Source organism: Triturus cristatus, chromosome 3_1 (assembly GCF_964204655.1).
Source record: "Triturus cristatus chromosome 3_1, aTriCri1.1, whole genome shotgun sequence".
In the NCBI taxonomy this organism is placed as follows: Eukaryota; Metazoa; Chordata; class Amphibia; order Caudata; family Salamandridae; genus Triturus; species Triturus cristatus.
Window position 1 is genome coordinate 68047836 of NC_140583.1, and position 19343 is coordinate 68067178.

Here is a 19343-nt window from a genome sequence, read left to right on the forward strand (position 1 = left end):
CGATCTACTATCCTAAGTGTGTGATCTGCAGCTCAGATGCCTCGAACATAAATTTCTTTCTCCCTGAGGGCAGTCTTAGGACAGTGATCACGGCTCTCATTATGGCGCGGCTACACTACCGTAACAGTCTATATTTGAATGCCCGAAAAGAGCACATTAATAGGCTTCACATCGCGCAGAATGCAGCTGCCAGACTCCAAAATTTGTCTCTGTAAAGAAGGAGTTAAAACAACCACACTGGCTCCCCTTGAAGCAAAGGGTACATTTTAAGGCCCTCTGCATGGCTTTTAAAGCCCTCAATGGAATAGGCCACGACCATCTGAGGCAAACATTTAAATGGTATGTTCCTGGAAGGACTCTTCGGTCTACAGGAGCAAAACAAGTCTTAGTTCCCCCGATTAAAAAGGCCAGCTGGGGGAGCAGAAGCTTCATCACTTGTGCCTCAAAGGCCTGGAATAAGCTCACGTTCCATTTGAGGAACTCAGCAGATCTCTCCTTCATAAAGGGGCTGAAAACTTGGCTTTTCTCACAGTAATACCCCCCATTACTGATAACCAGCAGGTATGCTCAGCGCCATGACACCCCAGGGTAACCGTGATCTTTAAAAGTTCAAATAACATAATATAACAGAGAAGTAAGGGGGCTTGGAAGATAGAGCCTGAAGCTCACTCACCCTGTGATCAGAGGAGGAGGGAACAAGGAAGGCAGTTTCCGGAGTGAGGAGCCTGAAAGGACAGTTGTGAAAGGGCTCAGAGGAAGCACACATAAGTTAAGTTAAAACGAGGGTCAAGTCCCACAGGGGAATTATGAAGGGAGAAGGAGGAAATAGATATGTACTGCCCTTAAAAAATCTATGTACAATAGGGGACTTGAATAAAGAAGGTTGATCTGGTAGCTGAAGAAAAGCAGAAATAGCAGCAAGGTAGCATTTAAGAGTGCCTAGGGCAGAGCCCTACTGGGCTAAAGAAAGTATATACAGAATGCCCTCTGAAAGAGGGGTAGAGAGGGGATCCACAGCCTTTGCTGTGCACCATGCCACAAAGTGTTCCATCGACAGGCGTATACCGTTTTCGTGGAGGGATGCCTGGCTGCCAAGATGACATTACAGACTTCGGGTGGAAGGTCGACAGCCGTCAACTGTCGCTGCTTAATCTCCGTTCAAGGAGGTGGACGCTGGGCAAGTTCGGGTGAAGAACCGTCCCCTGCTGCTGCAACAGAAAATCCTCCCAAAGGGGCAGTCTATCAGAGGATCAATGACCACGCTCAAGAGCTCTGGGTGCCAGACCCTTTATGCCCAGTCCGAGGCCACAAGAATAACTTGGGCCCAGTCACGCTTGATCTTCAGCACTCGGGCAGTAGTGGTACCGGCAGAAAGGCGTACAGGAGGCCGCAATTCCACTTGCGATGAAAAGCGGCGCCAAGCGAGAGCCGCTTTGGAGACTCCAACACGTAGAAATGCTGACATCGCACGTTCTTTTTGCTGGCGAACAGATCTAGCCAAGGCTCTCCCCACCTCTGAAAGAGACCTTGCACCCCCTCCGAGTGAAGACGCCATTCGTGATCTACCAGGCACTGACGGCTGAGTTTGCACGCCATGACGTTCAGGGAACCTGCCAGGTGCTGAACCACCAAGGACATGCCCTTATGTTCTAGCCATATCCAGAGGAGAAGTGCCTATCGACATAGGGTCCATGACCCCACCCCGCCCTGTTTGTTGCAGTACCACATGGCGGTGGTGTTTTCCGTGAACACCAGCACTACCTTCCCTTTGAGAGGGTGAAGAAATGCTTACAGTGCCAGGCGGATTGGCCGGAGCTCCAACAGGTTGATATGGAGCTCGGACTCCGCCAGAGACCGGGCTCCTCCGATCTCCGCATCTTCCAGATAGCCCCCCCAACCCAGGAGTGACATGTAAGCGGACAAGGGCTTGCTCTATTAATCCCAAGGGGCTCTCTTAGGGGTAGTGAGGTCGAGCAGCCTTAGGCTTATCAGAGAGGGGTGTTAGACAACTGGCATACACACACACAGTCAATAAAATGGCGCACACGATTCAATAAGGAGATACGTACCAATTTATAAAAATAACACGTATCTTTATATAATATTTGGCACCAAGATCATCAATATCAGTTAAGTATGTTTTGAGATAGAAAAGTTTCTAGTCTTCAAAAAGTGACAGTGCCATTTCGGTAATGTAATCCAACGGAGGAAAGAAATACAGCATGCATGTACTTCACAGCAACTTATGGGACCAATCTCCTGGACTAAAAGTAGGTATGGGTCAAGGTCCAAGGCAGCACCAAGGTCACCTCGAGCAGCATTGGGGCAGACAGGGGCAAGGGTGCAAAGTCCTGTCAGGAGCCCCATGTAAAGCAAGTCGGGCTGAATCCCACAAGGGGGCTCAGGTCTGAATATGCTTAGGGAGACGGGGGACACCTTTGGTCCTCTTCTTCATGGGCCAGGGTGTCAGGGTGCAGAGGTGTTCCGAGGCATCGGGTCTTAGTCACCGGAGAAACTTGCGATAGAGGAGGCCTGCAAAAAAAAGATATTGGGAAATCCACAGTTGGCAAATCCAAGGTGGACATAGTTTCTGGAGGGTCTGGGGACCACGCTTGCACCGTTGGCCCACTTTGACTCGGGCTAGGCAGCTCCGGTGCAGAAGGGCTTTCCCGTGTCAGGTTTTGGCGGTCTGGAGTCCTCATAGGCGTTTTGGGGTGCCTGTAGGGAAGCAGCTTCACTACTCCACAGAAGTAACAGGGTCTTTGGAGGAATGCTGGCAGTCCACCCAGGCTTTTGGAGGTACAGCAGCTTTAGGAAGAGTTGACTTTGGCACAATGGTCGAGGACAGCAGGCAGGTCAGCAGGGTTGGTGTTAAGTTCATAGCTGCTCATTTTGAAGCTCTTCAGGGTCCATCTTCTTTCAAGTCAGCAGGATCTCATTTCCTGGTGCCATGGGCTCCCCTAAATACTAGATTTAGGGGCGTTAGGAGAGTATAGAGTAGCAGCAAATGGGCTACTTATCCCTTGGGTCACTACTCCCACTATATGACCACTTCCTGTGAGAAGTGGGTATAGCCCTGCCCCAGAGTTCCTAATTCTGTCAACACCAAATTGGCAGACTTCTGATTTTCGTGTTCAGATCAGGTTAGCTCACCTAAGGGGTGGAACTAGGCTGAGGGTGAACATGTCTCTCGGACTACTAATTGTACCGCCAGTCCAGGCGCCAAATTGGCCCTGGCCTGGGGTTTGGCATCCCCTCACCTCTGAAGGAAGCTACATTTGCACATCATAGGTGTGATCTCTTTGATGCACCCTGCCTTGGAATGCTAAATTACAGGTCATCCTGTTGGAGGGGGTGTGTATACACCCCCTGCTGCAAAGGCTTTGTTCCTGACCTCCTGAGAGTGTGGGCAATCCCCCCCGGGGGTCAGAAACAGATCTGTGGTGGCAGGCTGGTTAGAACCTGCCAGCCAGCATATTAGTAGTTGGTAGGTTTTCAAGCGGCACCTCTAAGGTGCCCTCCGGGTTCAGGTATTGATAAATCCATCACTAGAATCAGTGTGGGTTTACTTATACAACATATTAGCTACCAAACATGTTTGGTTTGAATGAAGTCATCATGGAGCTGTGGAAGTAGTTTTAGACCACTATCCAGCACATGTACTTAAATTGGCTTCCCTGGTCACTTGTACTGACAGTAATTGAACTGGCCAGCACCGGGGCACATCTGCTCATTCAGATATGTCCTCCCATGTAGTATAGTGCACCCTGCCTTAGAGCTGTAAGGCCGGGTATAGGGGGTGACATACCTATAGCGCATGCAGTGTCTGTGGGAATGGCACACAGGGTTGTGCGCAATGTCATGTTTTCACTTTTGTCCGCACCAAGACATGCAGCTTGCAGTGGCAGTCAACATAAGGTTGGTGAGGGGTCCCTTTGGGTCGCACAATACATGCTGCAGCCCTTAGGGAGCCTCTTTAGTCTCCTCGCCCTAGGTACCAGGGGTACCATTCACTAGGAACTTACAGGGAGTGCTAAAGGTACTGCCAATTGGGGAAATAATTGTAGTCTAGGGAAAGATATCTGGCACTGGGGACCTGGTTAGCAGGAACCCAGTGCACATTCCTATCAACATTACATCAAATAAAAGGCAAAAAGTGCGAGTGACCATGTCAAAAAGGGGCACTTTTCTACTCAGAGTGGAAAGGACTTCTGGGTACACCACAACACATGGGGTAAAAGTTCCCAGGGCCAACCACATCCACTTTGGACATTTTCAAAACGGGGAAAGTTTTTGACCAAACTACATTTGGGTTCTGAAGGCTCAGGTATGTGGGGAGTGTTCTACGGTAATCTTAGTGTCCTCCCAAATCCAATACACAATTCCAGTTTGAGGTAGCTACTACAGTAACAATAAACCCAGAGGTGGGCTGGTAGGACAAAAACAGAATCATTCAGCAACCAGAGTAACTGTCTTAGCATCCTGTTCTCTGTCAGATTCAAGCGTGCCCCAAGTGTTACATGTGAACCCAGCAGACCAGTCAAGCAGGATGTGGCACTCAGGAAGGATTTTACACTGTAGTGTCAAAAAAGATTCCCACAGCTCCAATGCAGTGCAATTAGGGATGTTCAGGCCAACTCAGGACTTTCATGAAGGGGCCGTTTTAAACTTCTAAATAATACAATGTATCAGTTCTTTAACAGATATATCTGGCCTCAAAGACCATAGAGGCGACTGAAGGTTGGGCAATATGAGAAATGTAAAGACTATTTACTAGCCTAAAGCGCATTAATCAACAAAAGCCACATGACATTCTTAGAAACAACTTTATCTAGTAAGTAGCTCCAATGAACCCTAGGGTGGTGTTTTTGTGGTGGGTGAGAGAGGTGTTTGATGTGCAAAGTCAAAAAGGCTTGGCCAAGTCACTGAAGACCAAAGTTCAGTTGTCCATTGTTGGGGACAGAAACTGTAGCTGGCTAAAGGGCAAGTTGCCACTGTGGTGTTTGAGTGGGTGCCATGGCCTGTGCCTATGGAACCACAGGTCATAATTGAAATGTTCTCGTGGAAGGGTAATCCACAGTCAGGGCACTGACAAATGTGTACTGGTCAGGTGAAGCCGGAGAACTTGAACAGGCATATCTCAGTTAAGAAGATATTTCAAGTAGTTCCAAAATCAGGCAACTGTCTCCAACCAACGAGAACAGTCACTAGGGCAGGGATCAGAGACCATATGCCAAAGTAGAGGTGTACCTCGAGGATACTAGTGGTTCAGGTATGGAGCAAAGTCACCTTCCTCTAAGTATTGTAGGTAAAGAAGCAGCTTATTAACCCACATATGTTGTTTTGTTCCTAGATGGTGGCTGGCAAGGCCTCATGACTCCTGGGCAGTCTTAGTCTAAGATGCCACACCCAGGGCCTTCTAGTTCTGGCTCTCTTTCAATGAATCAGGAAAAAAAAATTCAACTACTCTGTGCGCTGATGCACGGACTCCTCAGCATTAAGTCATAAAAGTAAACTAAGTATTGGCAGAAAAGCCCAGTTCTCATAATGGTTTAGTTATGTTGGGAGCAAGCATTCGACCAAATAGACAACATGCTGCGTATAAAAGTTCAATATCTCTTCCAATCCCGAAAGTGCACTTTCCTATTGATGGTGCCAGTACCAGACTTTGCAAGCTTACAGGGAATACTGATGCTGGTTTAGGTGGCTCAGATGGCTGCATAATGAACACTTCTGATCCGCTATTCAACAGGGTCGTGTTGCTAATGAACAGGTAAAGAAGATGGGCTTTCATGTGGCATGACTGTCTGCCTATCCCAACCCCTCAACATATTCTACTTTCAGGTAAGGAAGCAGGATACTAATAAGTCCGCAATTGAATGTTTTCATTGTTATTATTTATTTTTTTATAGAGCACACGGCTACCCAAAATCGGGCTTCCGATTACTGATAGAACTAGTGAGGAAATATACTGCTTCAAGTAAAAAGATAGGTTTTCAATTGCTGCCGAAAGCTTAGCAGGTTTCAATTTATGCTAAGACAAATGCAAAGGGAGGTCTAGAGTTTGAACATCAAATGAGCGACCTCCACCTTCTGCTCTCTAAATTATAGGGACGGCAGATAGGGAGAGGTTGTAGTAAAGTGCCCCTTTTTGTATGGCAACCCCCCACTTTTTGCCTAGAGTTGACGTACTTTGACTGAGAGTGCCCTGGGTTCCTGCCAACAAGGTACCCAGGGCCTATGTTCTTTCCCTAAACTGTACTGTTGCAAAACCTAATTGGCAACTCTCTGGCCACACGCAACTGGCCCCCACCTTCCTGAGCCCCACTTTGGGCGGGAGAATAGGCGGGAAAGTTGAGTTAGGAGGAGAGTTGTTCCCACCTTTGCTATCCCAAGCCCTCCTGTGGGGGAAGACAAGGTGAAGCACAACTCTCAGTCCTTGCCATATTGCAGATGGGTGGACCCAGCGAACCAGAGTGAGGCTTATGCTCCCCTCACACTGGAGGGTGGCATAATAGGGGGTGTACCCACCCCAGGGAAAGGACCCATTGGTCCCGTCTTGTACCTACCTGAAACATCCCGAAATTTAGTATTTAGGGGCAACCCTGAACCTTACCTCCTTAGACAAGAAGAAACAAGAAGAAGAAAGTCTGAAGAGGCGTGCTGAAGAGGAGGAGGAAACCAACTGACTTGGCCACAGCCCTGCCGACCTGCCCCGACCTCGACCTGCCACAGCAAAATCCTGGTGTGTCCTGCAGCCCCCAAGAACCCGAAGGACCTGTCGTCCCTTCCCAAACAAGACTGTCTCCCATGAGCACCGGATTTGCTCACCCACAGATTCTAGCTCTTGCAAAATCTGCGAGTCTGCCCCACTCTTCACCCGACGCCCACGGCCCGAGTTCAAGTGGCCCAACACGACAAGAAGGTCTCCCCGGCAATCTTGACCTGGGATCTAGTGATCCCGGACCTGCCTAAAGTCTCCAACCGACACTTGCAACCCCTTTCTGGAGGATCCCCCCGAACGCGAACGGAGCCGGTAAGAGAAACCAGACACCAAAAGACACCCCTGCACCCGATGTCCCACAATCTTGGGTGGTCCAACCGACAGTGTCCCGGCATCCCCAGCCATCCCAATTTACCTCTCCAACCAGCGGTCGCCTCCAGAAGATATTCGTCCCCAAGTTTGCAGCCAAAAGGTCACTCGCAGCCAAAAGAGCACCCTGTACCGGGCTGCCCCTGTGCAGTTGTGGGTGCACCTTGTGTGCTAAATCAGATCCCCCTTTGCTCTGAGCCTAACACCAGGAGCTTTGCTTCCACAACCTTGTGTTCTGCTCGTGAGCAGCCACCAACCGGAGCACCCCGTTTCCCCCGTTGGATAATATTGGGCCTTAGCACTCTGCACCTGGCTGCCCTAGTGCAACTGAGGGTGCTTTGAGAGTGCATCCTCAACCCTGGGGGAACCCAGGTTCTAACCTCAGAATACCAACTCCAAAACCTAAGTACTTACCAATAAAACAGTTTTCTCCTATAGGACTGCACGGATTGCTTTTCTGTGAAAAATCTTCCAAGTGTAAAGTTGGTTTGCATGAAACCTTAAGAAACTGAAAATGTGCAAAAACTGAATTACTTACCTTTTCTCGAGGAAATGTTCCAGTTTCATATCTAGGCATATCACACAGAGTAGAAAAGGTAACTTAAAAAGTAATCTGAAAAGTAGCATACAAAGTAATCCTAAAAGTAACTGTAAAATAATTTTGACTGTTGATTTACCGGTAAACAAACCAATTGCATCCAATTGCATTTCAACTGTATTATACCCGCAAAGTATTATTTCACTTACCTGCACCAGGCCTGGCTTGATTCTAGACATAAAATACATCTAAATAATATTTTTTGTTTATTAAAAGCAAATTGGTCTGAGTTCAGTCTGTGTGTGTGTGTGACATTTCTAGCCTGAATGTGTACAATAAATGCTAAACACTACCCTCTGATAAAGCCTTACTGCTCACCCACAGTACCACAAATAGAGAGTAAGGTACCATTTACTGTTACCTCTGCCTACCTTTAGGGATCCACTGAACTCTGTGTACGCTATACCTTACTTTGGTATAGTATATAAAGAAGGCAAACACAAGGAGATGATGGAAGGAGCGCTGAAACTTTTCAGACACTCACCCCAGTCACAGATCTGGGTTGAATCCATCACCGTTCTTTGGCTCACTTCGCCACCCCAGTTCAGACACAGTTTTAAACAAATCAGTCTTGGCCCTGTGCCTCATGGGAACAGTCCAGCCTGAACTGCTAAGCCATGTCTTCCCTGGACCGGAAACAAGCATCCTGGGACCGGTTTCAGGCTAACAGCCCTCATCAGCAAGGCTAGCTTGAATCCAGTGGCAAAGTGAGCAAGGGACCCACGTCAGGGCATACCCTGCCAACTTAGGGCGAACAAAGCAAACACAAGGAGATGATGGACGGAGCGCTGAAACTTTTCAGACACTCACCCCAGTCACAGATCTGGGTTGAATCCATCATCGTTCTTTAGCTCACTTCGCCACCCCAGTTCAGACACAGCTATAAGCAAATCAGTCTTGACCCTGTGCCTCATGGGAACAGTTCAGCACGAACTGCCAAGCCATATCTTCCCTGGACCGAAAACAAGCATCCTAGGATCGGTTTCGGGATAACGGAAGAGTTACTTACCTTCGGTAACGATAAATCTGGTAGAGACACAGTCTAGCCACAGATTCCTTAACTTAGAATATCTCCCCAGGCGTCAGACTGGATCCGGAAAATCTTTTTTCCCCAGCAATACCCCTGCACGCCGGGAGGTGGCGTCGCCTGGCTCCGTCCTGATGTCGTCCACAAAAGTGACGGTCAATGGAGCCATATAAGCCACTCCTGGCGTGTTGACGTCAATTTTCTACAGGAAACTTTTCCACGCCACAACGCGGAGCCATGCAAAAACCTGCGATAGCATAGGAACAGTGTGTGTGTAAAAGAGCAACATCGTTGAAAAAACAACGATAAGTAACATGAAAATGAGAGAACAATAATTTGGATGAGAAACAATAGGAAGTACCCAGCACCCAGTACCCAGAGGGTCTAAAGGGAGCTCACAGAGCACTTGCTCCAAGCAAGGGCCCAACAAATTGCCAAGTCATGCCCCACCTCGAGGGGGGGGGGGGGGGGGGCAACGGCTGCGGCACAAAACACATGACAAGCCAGGCACAGCTCGTCACCACAGGAGGGGAAAAAAAAGAACCACAATATCGAACCAACATGATGCAAGACAAGTGACTAGGAGTGAACGACCACAGGAAAGTTCACTAAACACCCTCCAGAGATTTAAAGACTATAGCACCAAAGAGAACCCAACCCAACCAACTGCCATAGAAAGAAGGAGGCACAGGCGGTGGGAGGGAATAAAGAACAGAATAACTGCACACATGAAAAACACAGGTGGCACAACATGAGAAGGCAGTGAAAAGTAAGACTTGAACCACCTAAAAACGTGGACGGAGTGGAGAGCCAAAGTGCCCCACGCAGGAGAACACACCCTACCCCAGAGTGAGGTGCGAGAGCACACCTCCGGAAGACCAAGGCCACCAGAAGGAGGGGGCTAGGTGGAAAATCACCATATGAAAAGGCCTTCGCAGAGCGGGGAGGATGGGCAGGCGTTAAGGAATCTGCGGCTAGACTGTGTCTCTTCCAGATATATCGTTACCGAAGGTAAGTAACTCTTCCATCTGATAGACATCTAGCCGCATATTCCTTAACTTAGAATAGATACCAAAGCCATACCCCATAGGAGGAGGGTCTGCGAAACAACCACCAAGTTCCAGGAGAATGTATTCGTCAACTGCTGACGAAATACGGTGGAAACCGCAATGCCAGGACAACAGACATCAGACCCATGACCCACCTTAAGGAGCATGAACAATGGATGGTAAAGACACCAAATCCGACGAGGGACGGTGTGAGACCTCTGTCGCCCAGACACAGGCGAAAGGAAAACAGAACTAGAAGTTCTGTGCTGACGTAAGAAACAATGCAGTGAGACCTTCAAAGAAGGATCCCAGCACCGGTCTCTATAATCCAAGAGGAACGAAGTTCCAAGGGTCAAAACAAAATGACAACGGTAAAGCATACCGCCTGAACACATACCACAGTGGAAGCCACGAGAAACAGGGGACAGTCGGAGACTGCCTACCCAAGAACAGGAGCCGCAGCAGGAGGCCCGTGGGTATAAGAAAAAACACCGTAATGTGTACCCCCTAGGACATGTGACAACAGTGGCAGGGTCGAACCAAGAGCCTAGTGCCATCAGAGACAGAAGAGCCACCATTGAGCAAAAGCCTAGGAGGTAGGCATGCAGCCAAACGAAGTAAAAGGCACCACAGTGAGTGGAGAACCTGCAAGCTATGAACACAGAGGGCACTATCCCGAAGGAAGAGTAAGCAAGAATATCTGACACTAGGGCAAAAAGACTTAGTAAGCGAGCGCCCCAGCGGCGTGTAGAATCCACAATACACACAAAGAGGCAGGAATGTCGCCACACGTACATGGAGTAACGAAATCCTAATTAGGGGAGTCATGCGAGCGGTACCAAGGCACTGGTGTGCTGCATAACAGGAAGGATGCAGCAAAAACAAGAGGTCCCCGAGGGGGAAGAATCCTGGTCTCCTGTGAGACAGGCGGAAACATAGACCACAAGACTACCCATAAAGGATTGAGAGAAGGCACAGACAGAAGCTGGGCGCCAGTCTATACCGCCAAAGACCGACACCGGCTACCAAAATGGAGAACGTCGAGAAGAATACACACCTAAAGAAGCACCTGTGCCTGAATGGGAGTAAAAACTCACACCCAGAAAAACATCAGGGGGCAGAGCACAGATTTAGTGGCAGAAAGGCATAGACAAGAGCCACTCGCTTGAGAACTAAGAATATGCACAGGACAGGAAGGGACAAACCGGATCCCGTGTCCTGCCAGAAACAAGGAACCGGAGACCGTGCCAGGAAAGCACTGGAGAGCAGTGAAATGACTCAGGGGGTGGTGAACCCATCGACCAATAAAACCGGAGACGGCACCAGCGTCGATCGGTGTCAAAGCGACGTCAAGCCGGCGTCGGAGACCTTCGAAAAGGCGACGACCTGCGGAGCGGAGCAAGCACCGGCGACCGCCGAAAAGGTGTCAACCGCCCAACCTCCGAAATGTTGTTGACCCCTGGAGTGTAGCCGGTGTCGGCGACCTCCGAAGAGCCCTCGACCCTTCGAGTCGAGCCGGCAAAATCCGAAAAGGCCTCGACTCCTCGAGTGGGGCCAGCGTCGGCGACCTCCAAAAAGGCCTCGACCGCTCGGTGTCGGACCGGCGTCGATTCACCATTCCCTGAGGCAGAAACCTGCGGGGAGAGAATACGCCGAAGCGGCATCGTGCACCGCGCCACAGGCAACTCCAGCGATGCCGCAGGGAGCCTCAGAAGGCTGTGCAACGGCACTACGGAAGGGCTAGACGTCATGGGATGCCCCTCCGGGCCGTGTCCTGACGTTGCGGCGACTCTGGTGTCAGAGTCAGGGCACTCAGTTGGTGCCGAGGGTAAACCCACCGGCAGTGTCCCAACCTGAGTCCCTACCAACCCTGTGGGCCCTGGTGGCGCGCCAGGGAGGGGGGGTGGGGCAATGCTTACCTGAGCTAGGCGAATGACGGCCGCGTGGACGACTCCGCTGGAGAAGGAGACCTGCGTCGCGAGGGGTCCGTTCAGGACATCCGGCAGACAACAGCTTCCTGCGGCATTCCCACAGCGATTGCGGCTGCAGCTTGTGGCAAACGTCGCCCTCCACAGAGTCATGGTGCCCTCCTAACCACCATATACAGAGTTCGTGAGCGTCCGTCGCCGACATCAGTCATGAGCAGGACTGGCACGGTTGAAGGCCACAAGGGCATCGAACACACTCTTCCTGGACGCGAAGGACGTTGAAAATGTCAGGCCTTGACCGAGTATAGCGCCTACCTCGAGACGTCAGAAAGTGGCGATAGAACTACATATCCCAGGAGGCTATCCTTCAGGGAGGGATCGGAAACATTAAACCACGTACAACGCAGGGAGCGTTGTACGCGATTCTCGTTGTTGGGAGAAATCCTGGATGCAGAGCGGCTGCTCTGCACCTGGTTGATCGTACCGCTCCCCCTAGAGCTCTCCGTCCATGGAGCGTAACACTTCGTGTCCAGTGACTGGGACCCTCAGGCGGGGTCGTCTGGTATTCTTTTCGTTCCGCTCGGCGGCGGGGGAAAAAGCCTGCACCTCTCGAAGCTCTTGTGGCGTTCTCGGATTGCAATCGCCAGCTGTTTCAGAGCCTTGATTTCCATCGGTGGCTGCGGCGGAAAGAACCAGCCGCGAACCAAAAAGTATCCGTGAGGTTACGGACTTCCCAGGTAACCGCGGAGGAATTACCGGCTGTTTTTTCTTTACCTTTCGTTGCCCAAAGAGGAAGGCTTGTCTGGGAGTTACGTGGTGCCGGGAACTATACTGGAGGTACCACTTTTCTGTTGTATGGTGACTTGTGGGAATACTTGGAAATGCGACTCTAGCATGCATTTCCTGAGCATGTAATAACTGCATCCCGTCTGGAGGCCCCTGAAGGGAAGCGTTCTTGGTGCTCACAGTACTTTGACTGTATTGACTCCCCGTCAGAGGGTTGTGTTACTTATTCATTTCCTGGAGATGGCCTTTCTTCTTTTTCGTTTACAAGGGTGTGTGGTAGAGGGTACGTATGTGGACTAGATATTGTCTGTTTCTATTCACAGAAAAGGTTGATGTAGCACTAACTGGTCATGTTTGCTTTTCTAGATGCTTGTACCTCGTTCCCAGCGGTGAGAGAGGCATCTTACTAGAAAGGGGAAGTACGACAGACAGGGAAGAACCTTGGCAGGTGCGGGAGCGGTATTAGCGAGAACAATTGAGTGTAGTCAGACTTTTATATGGTGCTAATTTTATGTTCTTTTGTTACAGGTCTCCCTTTTCCCACGCTGCACCTACCCTAACCCTTTCCCTCGCTTGATCGCCTCAATGCTCTGGATATATTCTAGTCAGAGTTTGGGGATGTCAGGAGGTGGACCCCTTTGAGCATCGCCCAGATTCTGAGGAGGACTTGTGTTCGTGTCAGAAAAGGCTTGTAATAGACAATAACAGGCCCGAGGTATTACTTTCCCGGATCGGCGTTCGGACGCGGAAAAGAAGAAAACTGACGTCAGCACGCCTGGAGTGGCTTATATGGCGCCACTGAAGTCTCTTTCGTGGACGGCGTCAGGACGGAGCCAGGCGACGCCACCTCCCGGCATGCAGGAGTATTGAGGGGGGAATAAGATTTTCCGGATCCAGTCTGACGCCTGGAGAGATATTCTAAGTTTAGGAATCTGAGGCTAGATGTCTCTATCAGATAGCCCTCATCAGCCAGGCTAGCGTGAATCCAGTGGCAAAAAGAGCAAGGGACCCACGTCAGGGCATACCCTGCCAACTGTGGGCGAACAAAGCAAACACAAGGAGATGATGGACGAAGCGCTGAAACTTTTCAGACACTCACCCCCAGTCACACAGCTGGGTTGAATCCATCATCGTTCTTTAGCACACTTCGCCACCCCAGTTCAGACACAGCTATAAGCAAATCAGTCTTGACCCTGTGCCTCATGGGAACAGTCCAGCCCGAACGTATAGTTTCTTACCGGTCGTGTAGTTTTGAAACTTGAAGACTTTCTGGATACACTATGCTGTATGCTGTGCATTATTCCGCAATCTTGTGGTTGGGTCCGGAATTGTAGTCTTTTTTCCTCTTTTTTTTCGTGGCTCAGGTGTGCGTCGACATACCACCATTTGGTGTCCTTCGTGACATCAACCTGCTTCCTCCGGAAGCTCCCACCTTTGGTCGCCATCTTCGGATTATTTTTTTCTCATCTTGTGTTACTCTTTTTCTTCTTTTAACCTTTAAAGTCTTTACTCTGTTATAATCCTTTTCCTCCTGTCTCATCTTACTGGAAGAGGAGGGTGGGATCGCTAGTGAATCCAGAAAGTCTTCAAGCTGCAAAACTGGCTGAAGAGGGGTGAAACCCCGAAACCGGTCCTAGGATGCTTCTTTCCAGTCCAGGGGGGACCTGGCCTGGCAGATCGTGCTGGACTGTTCCCATAGGGCACAGGGTCAAGACTGATTTGCATGTGGCTGGGTCCAAACTGGAATGGCATGGTGAGCAAAAAAACGATGGATTTAGGCCCACATCTCTGTACTGGGATGAATGTATGACATTGTTCTGCATTCTGTCCATCAAAGTTCTTTTTGCATTTGTCACCCCGAATGGGACGGGTATGCTCAGACGTGAGTCTCGTGCTTTGCATGCCACTGGAATCAAGCTATCCTGGCTGAAGAGGGGTGAAACCCCAAAACCGGTCCTAGGATGCTTGTTTCCAGTCCAGGGAGGACCTGGCCTGGCAGTTCAGTGTGGACTGTTCCCATGAGGCACAGGGTCAAGACTTATTTGCATATAGCCGTGTCTGAACTGGGGTGGCAAAGGGAGCTAAAGAATGATGATGGATTCAACCCAGATCTTTGACTGGGGGTGAGTGTTTGAAAAGTTTCAGCACTCCGCCCATCATCTCCTTGTATTTGCTTTGTTCGCCCAAAGTTGATAGGGTATGCCCAGACGTGGGTCCCTTGCTCACTTTGCCATTGGATTCAAGCTAGCTTGGCTGATGAGGGCTGTTAGCCCGAAACCGGTCCCAGGATGCTTGTTTCCTGTCCAGGGAAGACATGGCTTGGAAGTTCGGGCTGGACTGTTCCCATGAGGCACAGGTTCAAGACTTATTTGCATAAAGCTGTGTCTGAACTGGGGTGGCAAAGTTAGCTAAAGAATGATGGATTCAACCCAGATCTGTGACTGGGGGTGAGTGTTTGAAAAGTTTCAGCACTCCGTCCATCATCTCCTTGTGTTTGCATAGTATATAAAGAGCCATCTTCCTGCAGAGGTTGTTCGGTACCAACTCTCTAGGGGCGCTAGACGGGGGAAATGAGAGGTCGAAGAAAATATAGCCAGGCATATGATTTATCCTGTGCAAAATATCTTTAGTAATTAGCATCCATGAGTAATAGATGCATGATGTAAAAAGTTTCTTTGTGAAAGCAAAAATGTTTCTGTGAAAAATGTTCTGTGAAACCGCACAGGAATATAATTAAAAAAGCAGTACTGAGAACACAGTAAAATTATTTTTGAACTCATGTTTAAGTTACGGTGTACTCAAACCAGGTGAACAGTGCGCAGCATACACAAGTTTCCAAACTTGTAATTTACTGAATCAATTACAGCATCAGTGGACAACTCATGCTTGCTGCAGCACCACAACAAATCTGAATAATTTGACTCATTCAGGAGTGCACCCCCTATTTTGTAAATACCGTAATGTTAAACAACACAGTCAGCTCTGACCATTGGAGAGGAGAATCTTGTGCAGCACACTCAAGAGTGTAATGAACTCATCCATGAAGAAATACATATGAAACTACAACATCACAAGGACACAAGTTGCCTGTAGGAAAGCCTCCAAGGTCTATAGATAAAAAAGTAATGAATCCCTGGTGAGAAATCACGCTGCAAAATCAAACCACCACTACCATGGACAGGACACCCTCTGAACCGGCCCCGCTTACTGAGTGAGCTTAGAGGAGGGGGTAAAAACACACACACAGCTGTCTATAACAAGCATTGGCATAGCCAATAGGTCTCGCGTTTGAGACCTTATAAATGTTTAGGCATGCAACAGTTGATGTTGTTACACCAAGGATATTGTGCTGGATAACTAAACACAAATAAGGTCCCAAAGGCGAGACCTATTGGCTATGCCAATGCTTGTTAATATATATATCTGTCCTTTGGTCAACTCCCTTAAAAACATGAAAGTTAACATCTCTAACTATGCCGATGACATGCAATTGTTGTTCACGATCAATTACAGCTCCATGTCCAGACAGCAATTTCAAGATACTATGCTGTACATCCTTGATTGGATGAACAGCAACCATTTGAAGCTAAACTCTGATTAATCAGAGATAGTCATCACAAAGAATAGGGTGGTCCGCTGGAACCCCTCCTTCTGGCCCAGCGAGATGGGCTCCCCCCTCCCCCCCCAACCCAAAAAGGCAGTAAAAAGCGGCGTCATCATTGATGAGGAGCTCTTATTCAAGAAGCCGGTTAGCTCAGTGACATTGGGCTGCTTCTGTCAACTGCAAAGTATAAAAAAGATAGAGACATTCCTTACGACGGAGGCTCTGACCAAAGTAATTTTAGCCTTAGTCATGTCCAGAATTGACTATGCGAACTCCCTTTATTTGGGCCTCCCCATATTCCTCTTGTGCAAGCTCCAGCTAATTCAAAATCAGTCCGTCAGGCTGATATCCCACCTGCCCAGATATGGCCACATCTCTCGGGAGACCAAAGACCCCCGCTGGCTGCCAGTGGCACAAAGAACTAGGTTCAAGGTGTGCTGTATAGTCTTTAAGGCCTTTCACTTGAACTGCCTGGCCTTCACAAAGTCTCGGATTACTAAGTACTGCCCTACTAGAGAACTGAGATCCAGTCACCTACTCCACCTAGTCATCCCCCTCATAAAAAACAAAACTGGAGGGTGTACGTTTTCCGTCACTGCCCCCGAGAATGGAATACACTACCCGTGGAGCTTAGGACTACACCTAACTACGCTAGTTTCAGACAACTTCTGAAGACTTGGCTTTTCAAACAGGCTTACCAGTAATTGTGAACTAAGGCCACATCAGCTACCTAGCGCCAAGAGACCTTCCGGTGAATGTGCACTTTAGAAACGGACAGTAACATAACACAACATTCATTATAGAGAATGCCACTGGTTGTCCGCCATGATAGATTTTGACCTAGACAACACACATACTATAGAACAAGGATACCCATGTTATGGTTCAAAGAATCTCATTAAACTGAAAATAAAGCAATATAATGTTTAACGATTGACAAAGTTTTATTCAGTTAGACACAAACTGAATGGTACAGTTTACTGGAACTTACAGTTGACTATTACAACACTTTTCTGCTAGAGCCAGTAGCAACGATACGTGCTGTGGTGTAGGTAGGAGAGGGGCACATATAGCTAGTGCTATATTAAAGAAAAATCACATACCTGTATTCACATTATCCAAGCACCAGGGATGTACAAATACATTCAAAAGAACCCCTGTTCTGGAGAGTATCTCATCCTGGAGAGGGTGGGGAGGAGTGCACTCACAGTAAAAAAAATAAAAGGATAAAGGATACGTTTCCACAACAAGCTTCACTTTTTCTAAAGAGCCTACGGCCCTTTTCTGGTCACGTTACACCTTGCCAAAGTCGATGGTTTCTGTGGCCACACTATGGCGACGGCATGAGTCATGAGGGGGCTGGGGGGAGGTGCAGGCTTTTGCCGTCAGCCCCACGTGCCCTGGAGCAACATGACATCATGGACTCTGAAAACAATGCGGCCTCGAGGGGTGGGAACACTGAACCCTGAGGGACTAACCGTGCAGACGAGGTAGCTCCTATTCCAGAAGAATGAGCGCAGGCATAGCCGCCCCCGGGGCGGTGGGGAGCAGAGAACACCGAGGAGCGGCCTTGCTTTTACTGACTGGGCAAGGCTGAGCTCTGCTTAAGAACTATTAAACAAATGCTCTCTGCGCGGAAGTGGAGTAGACTGGCTCGAGTAGAACACCATTGTGTAATAAGTGTAAAATAAATATATATAGCGCTGAAGTGTGCACTCACTTTTTGCGTAAAAGGACCTGCAGAGCTATTCCTTCAGTCCGACACGTTTCAAAGAAGTTAGCAGATGCTACACCTCACTTACATATATGGTATCCTGATTTCTATGCTTCCAGGGGCATATCTCTGCAACGATTTGCCCAGGATCACACGATTTTGGTTCAGTTGAGAAAAGAGGATTAGAAAGCGGGTGTTCTGCGTACATAGTCAGTGCCAGCCAGCAGACACGGCCGCTCACAAAAGAGCACGCATTATCTTTAAACACATACCCCTGGCGAGCTTTCTAGCAGAAAGTTTAAGGAGGCCTTTCTGAAAGGATGTAGCTGCCACTGCAGTGACATCCTATGGTAGGCATCACGCCAAGAGGAAGCTGACAATGTAAACAAAGATGTATCCTGACCAGGACAGACCAAATCCTACTCATGGCGCTAACTGAACTACAAAATAGATCAAGTCTCCCCCACTGGCTGCCACTCAGGGTCTGTTTTAAGGCTCAATTAGAAATGTTGCAAATCTTAATTTAAGTTCAAAGTCTCATCTTTAACTTTTTATGATCAACCAAAAAGCATTACGGTGGAATCACAATGCAGATAGATTCTTTTCTGAAAACAAGGAAACGATGTACGCTGCCAACTTTGGAACTCTGGGGAACCAGGTTCGAGTCCCGGCGTCAGCTCAACATCCTGTGATTCTGGGCAAATTATTTTATCTCACCGTGCCTAAAAAAACGAGTCCGCCCCCCCTTGTGTAATGTGGTGCTCACGCAAAGAGCTCCAATGCCCTCCCCTCTGTTCGAGTTGCGTTTGTATGTAAAAGTGCCAAAAAATGTCTCGACTTTAGGGAAGTTTCACTGACTTCATTTACTTTAAAGAAGTCTCAGATAGTTGGAGACATGTGATATGTAAAATATGGTACAACGGATACAATAGGCTGATGGATATAGGAGACTGCAAGAGAATGTATAGAAAGGCCACAAGGCAGGAGGAAAAGGATTAACAACAAGTAACCTTAGACGAGAATGCAGTCTGCCCTTGCTGCTGCTGCGCGCTCAATTTATTTGTTAAAAACAAGCTAGTAATGAAGTGCGGCCGCGAACGGGAGTTGTGTGAAACTGATCACGGTCCAGATGGCGCCTCGGACGGTGAAAGGTGGCGGGTGTGCGCATGCACGTGAACCCAAGCGCTAGGCCATCAAAAGCATGGGGTAGCACTTTGAAACCCTGCTTACTAAATGTCTCGCAGAGCAGCGCATGCGCTGGCTCAGGCGAGACCTAAAAATGCAAAAAGGGTAGGTTAGAATCTCTTTCAAAACCCAGGTAGAGGATTTTCATCCTGACAACATTCACTCCATCTCCATTTGCTTTAACAGCACTACACAAAGCAGCGCAATTTCAAACGTAATTTTGTTTGCCAAAGTATAACAGTCAACTGTTACAATCAAGGTGTGTTTTGTCAATTAATGCTAGGAGTACAGAGCTCAATGTTGTGTCAGACAATCAAAGCGCAAGACATAATAAACTAACAAAATAAGAGAAAAGCACA

General features: G+C 48.6%; 1 protein-coding gene across 1 annotated transcript in view; it reads right to left on the bottom strand.

Annotated features, from left to right (window-relative positions):
- The window catches only part of TTC17 (tetratricopeptide repeat domain 17), a 458242-nt gene that overhangs the window by 214697 nt on the left and 224202 nt on the right, over nt 1–19343 (bottom strand). The gene's annotated exons all lie outside the window — the stretch shown is intronic.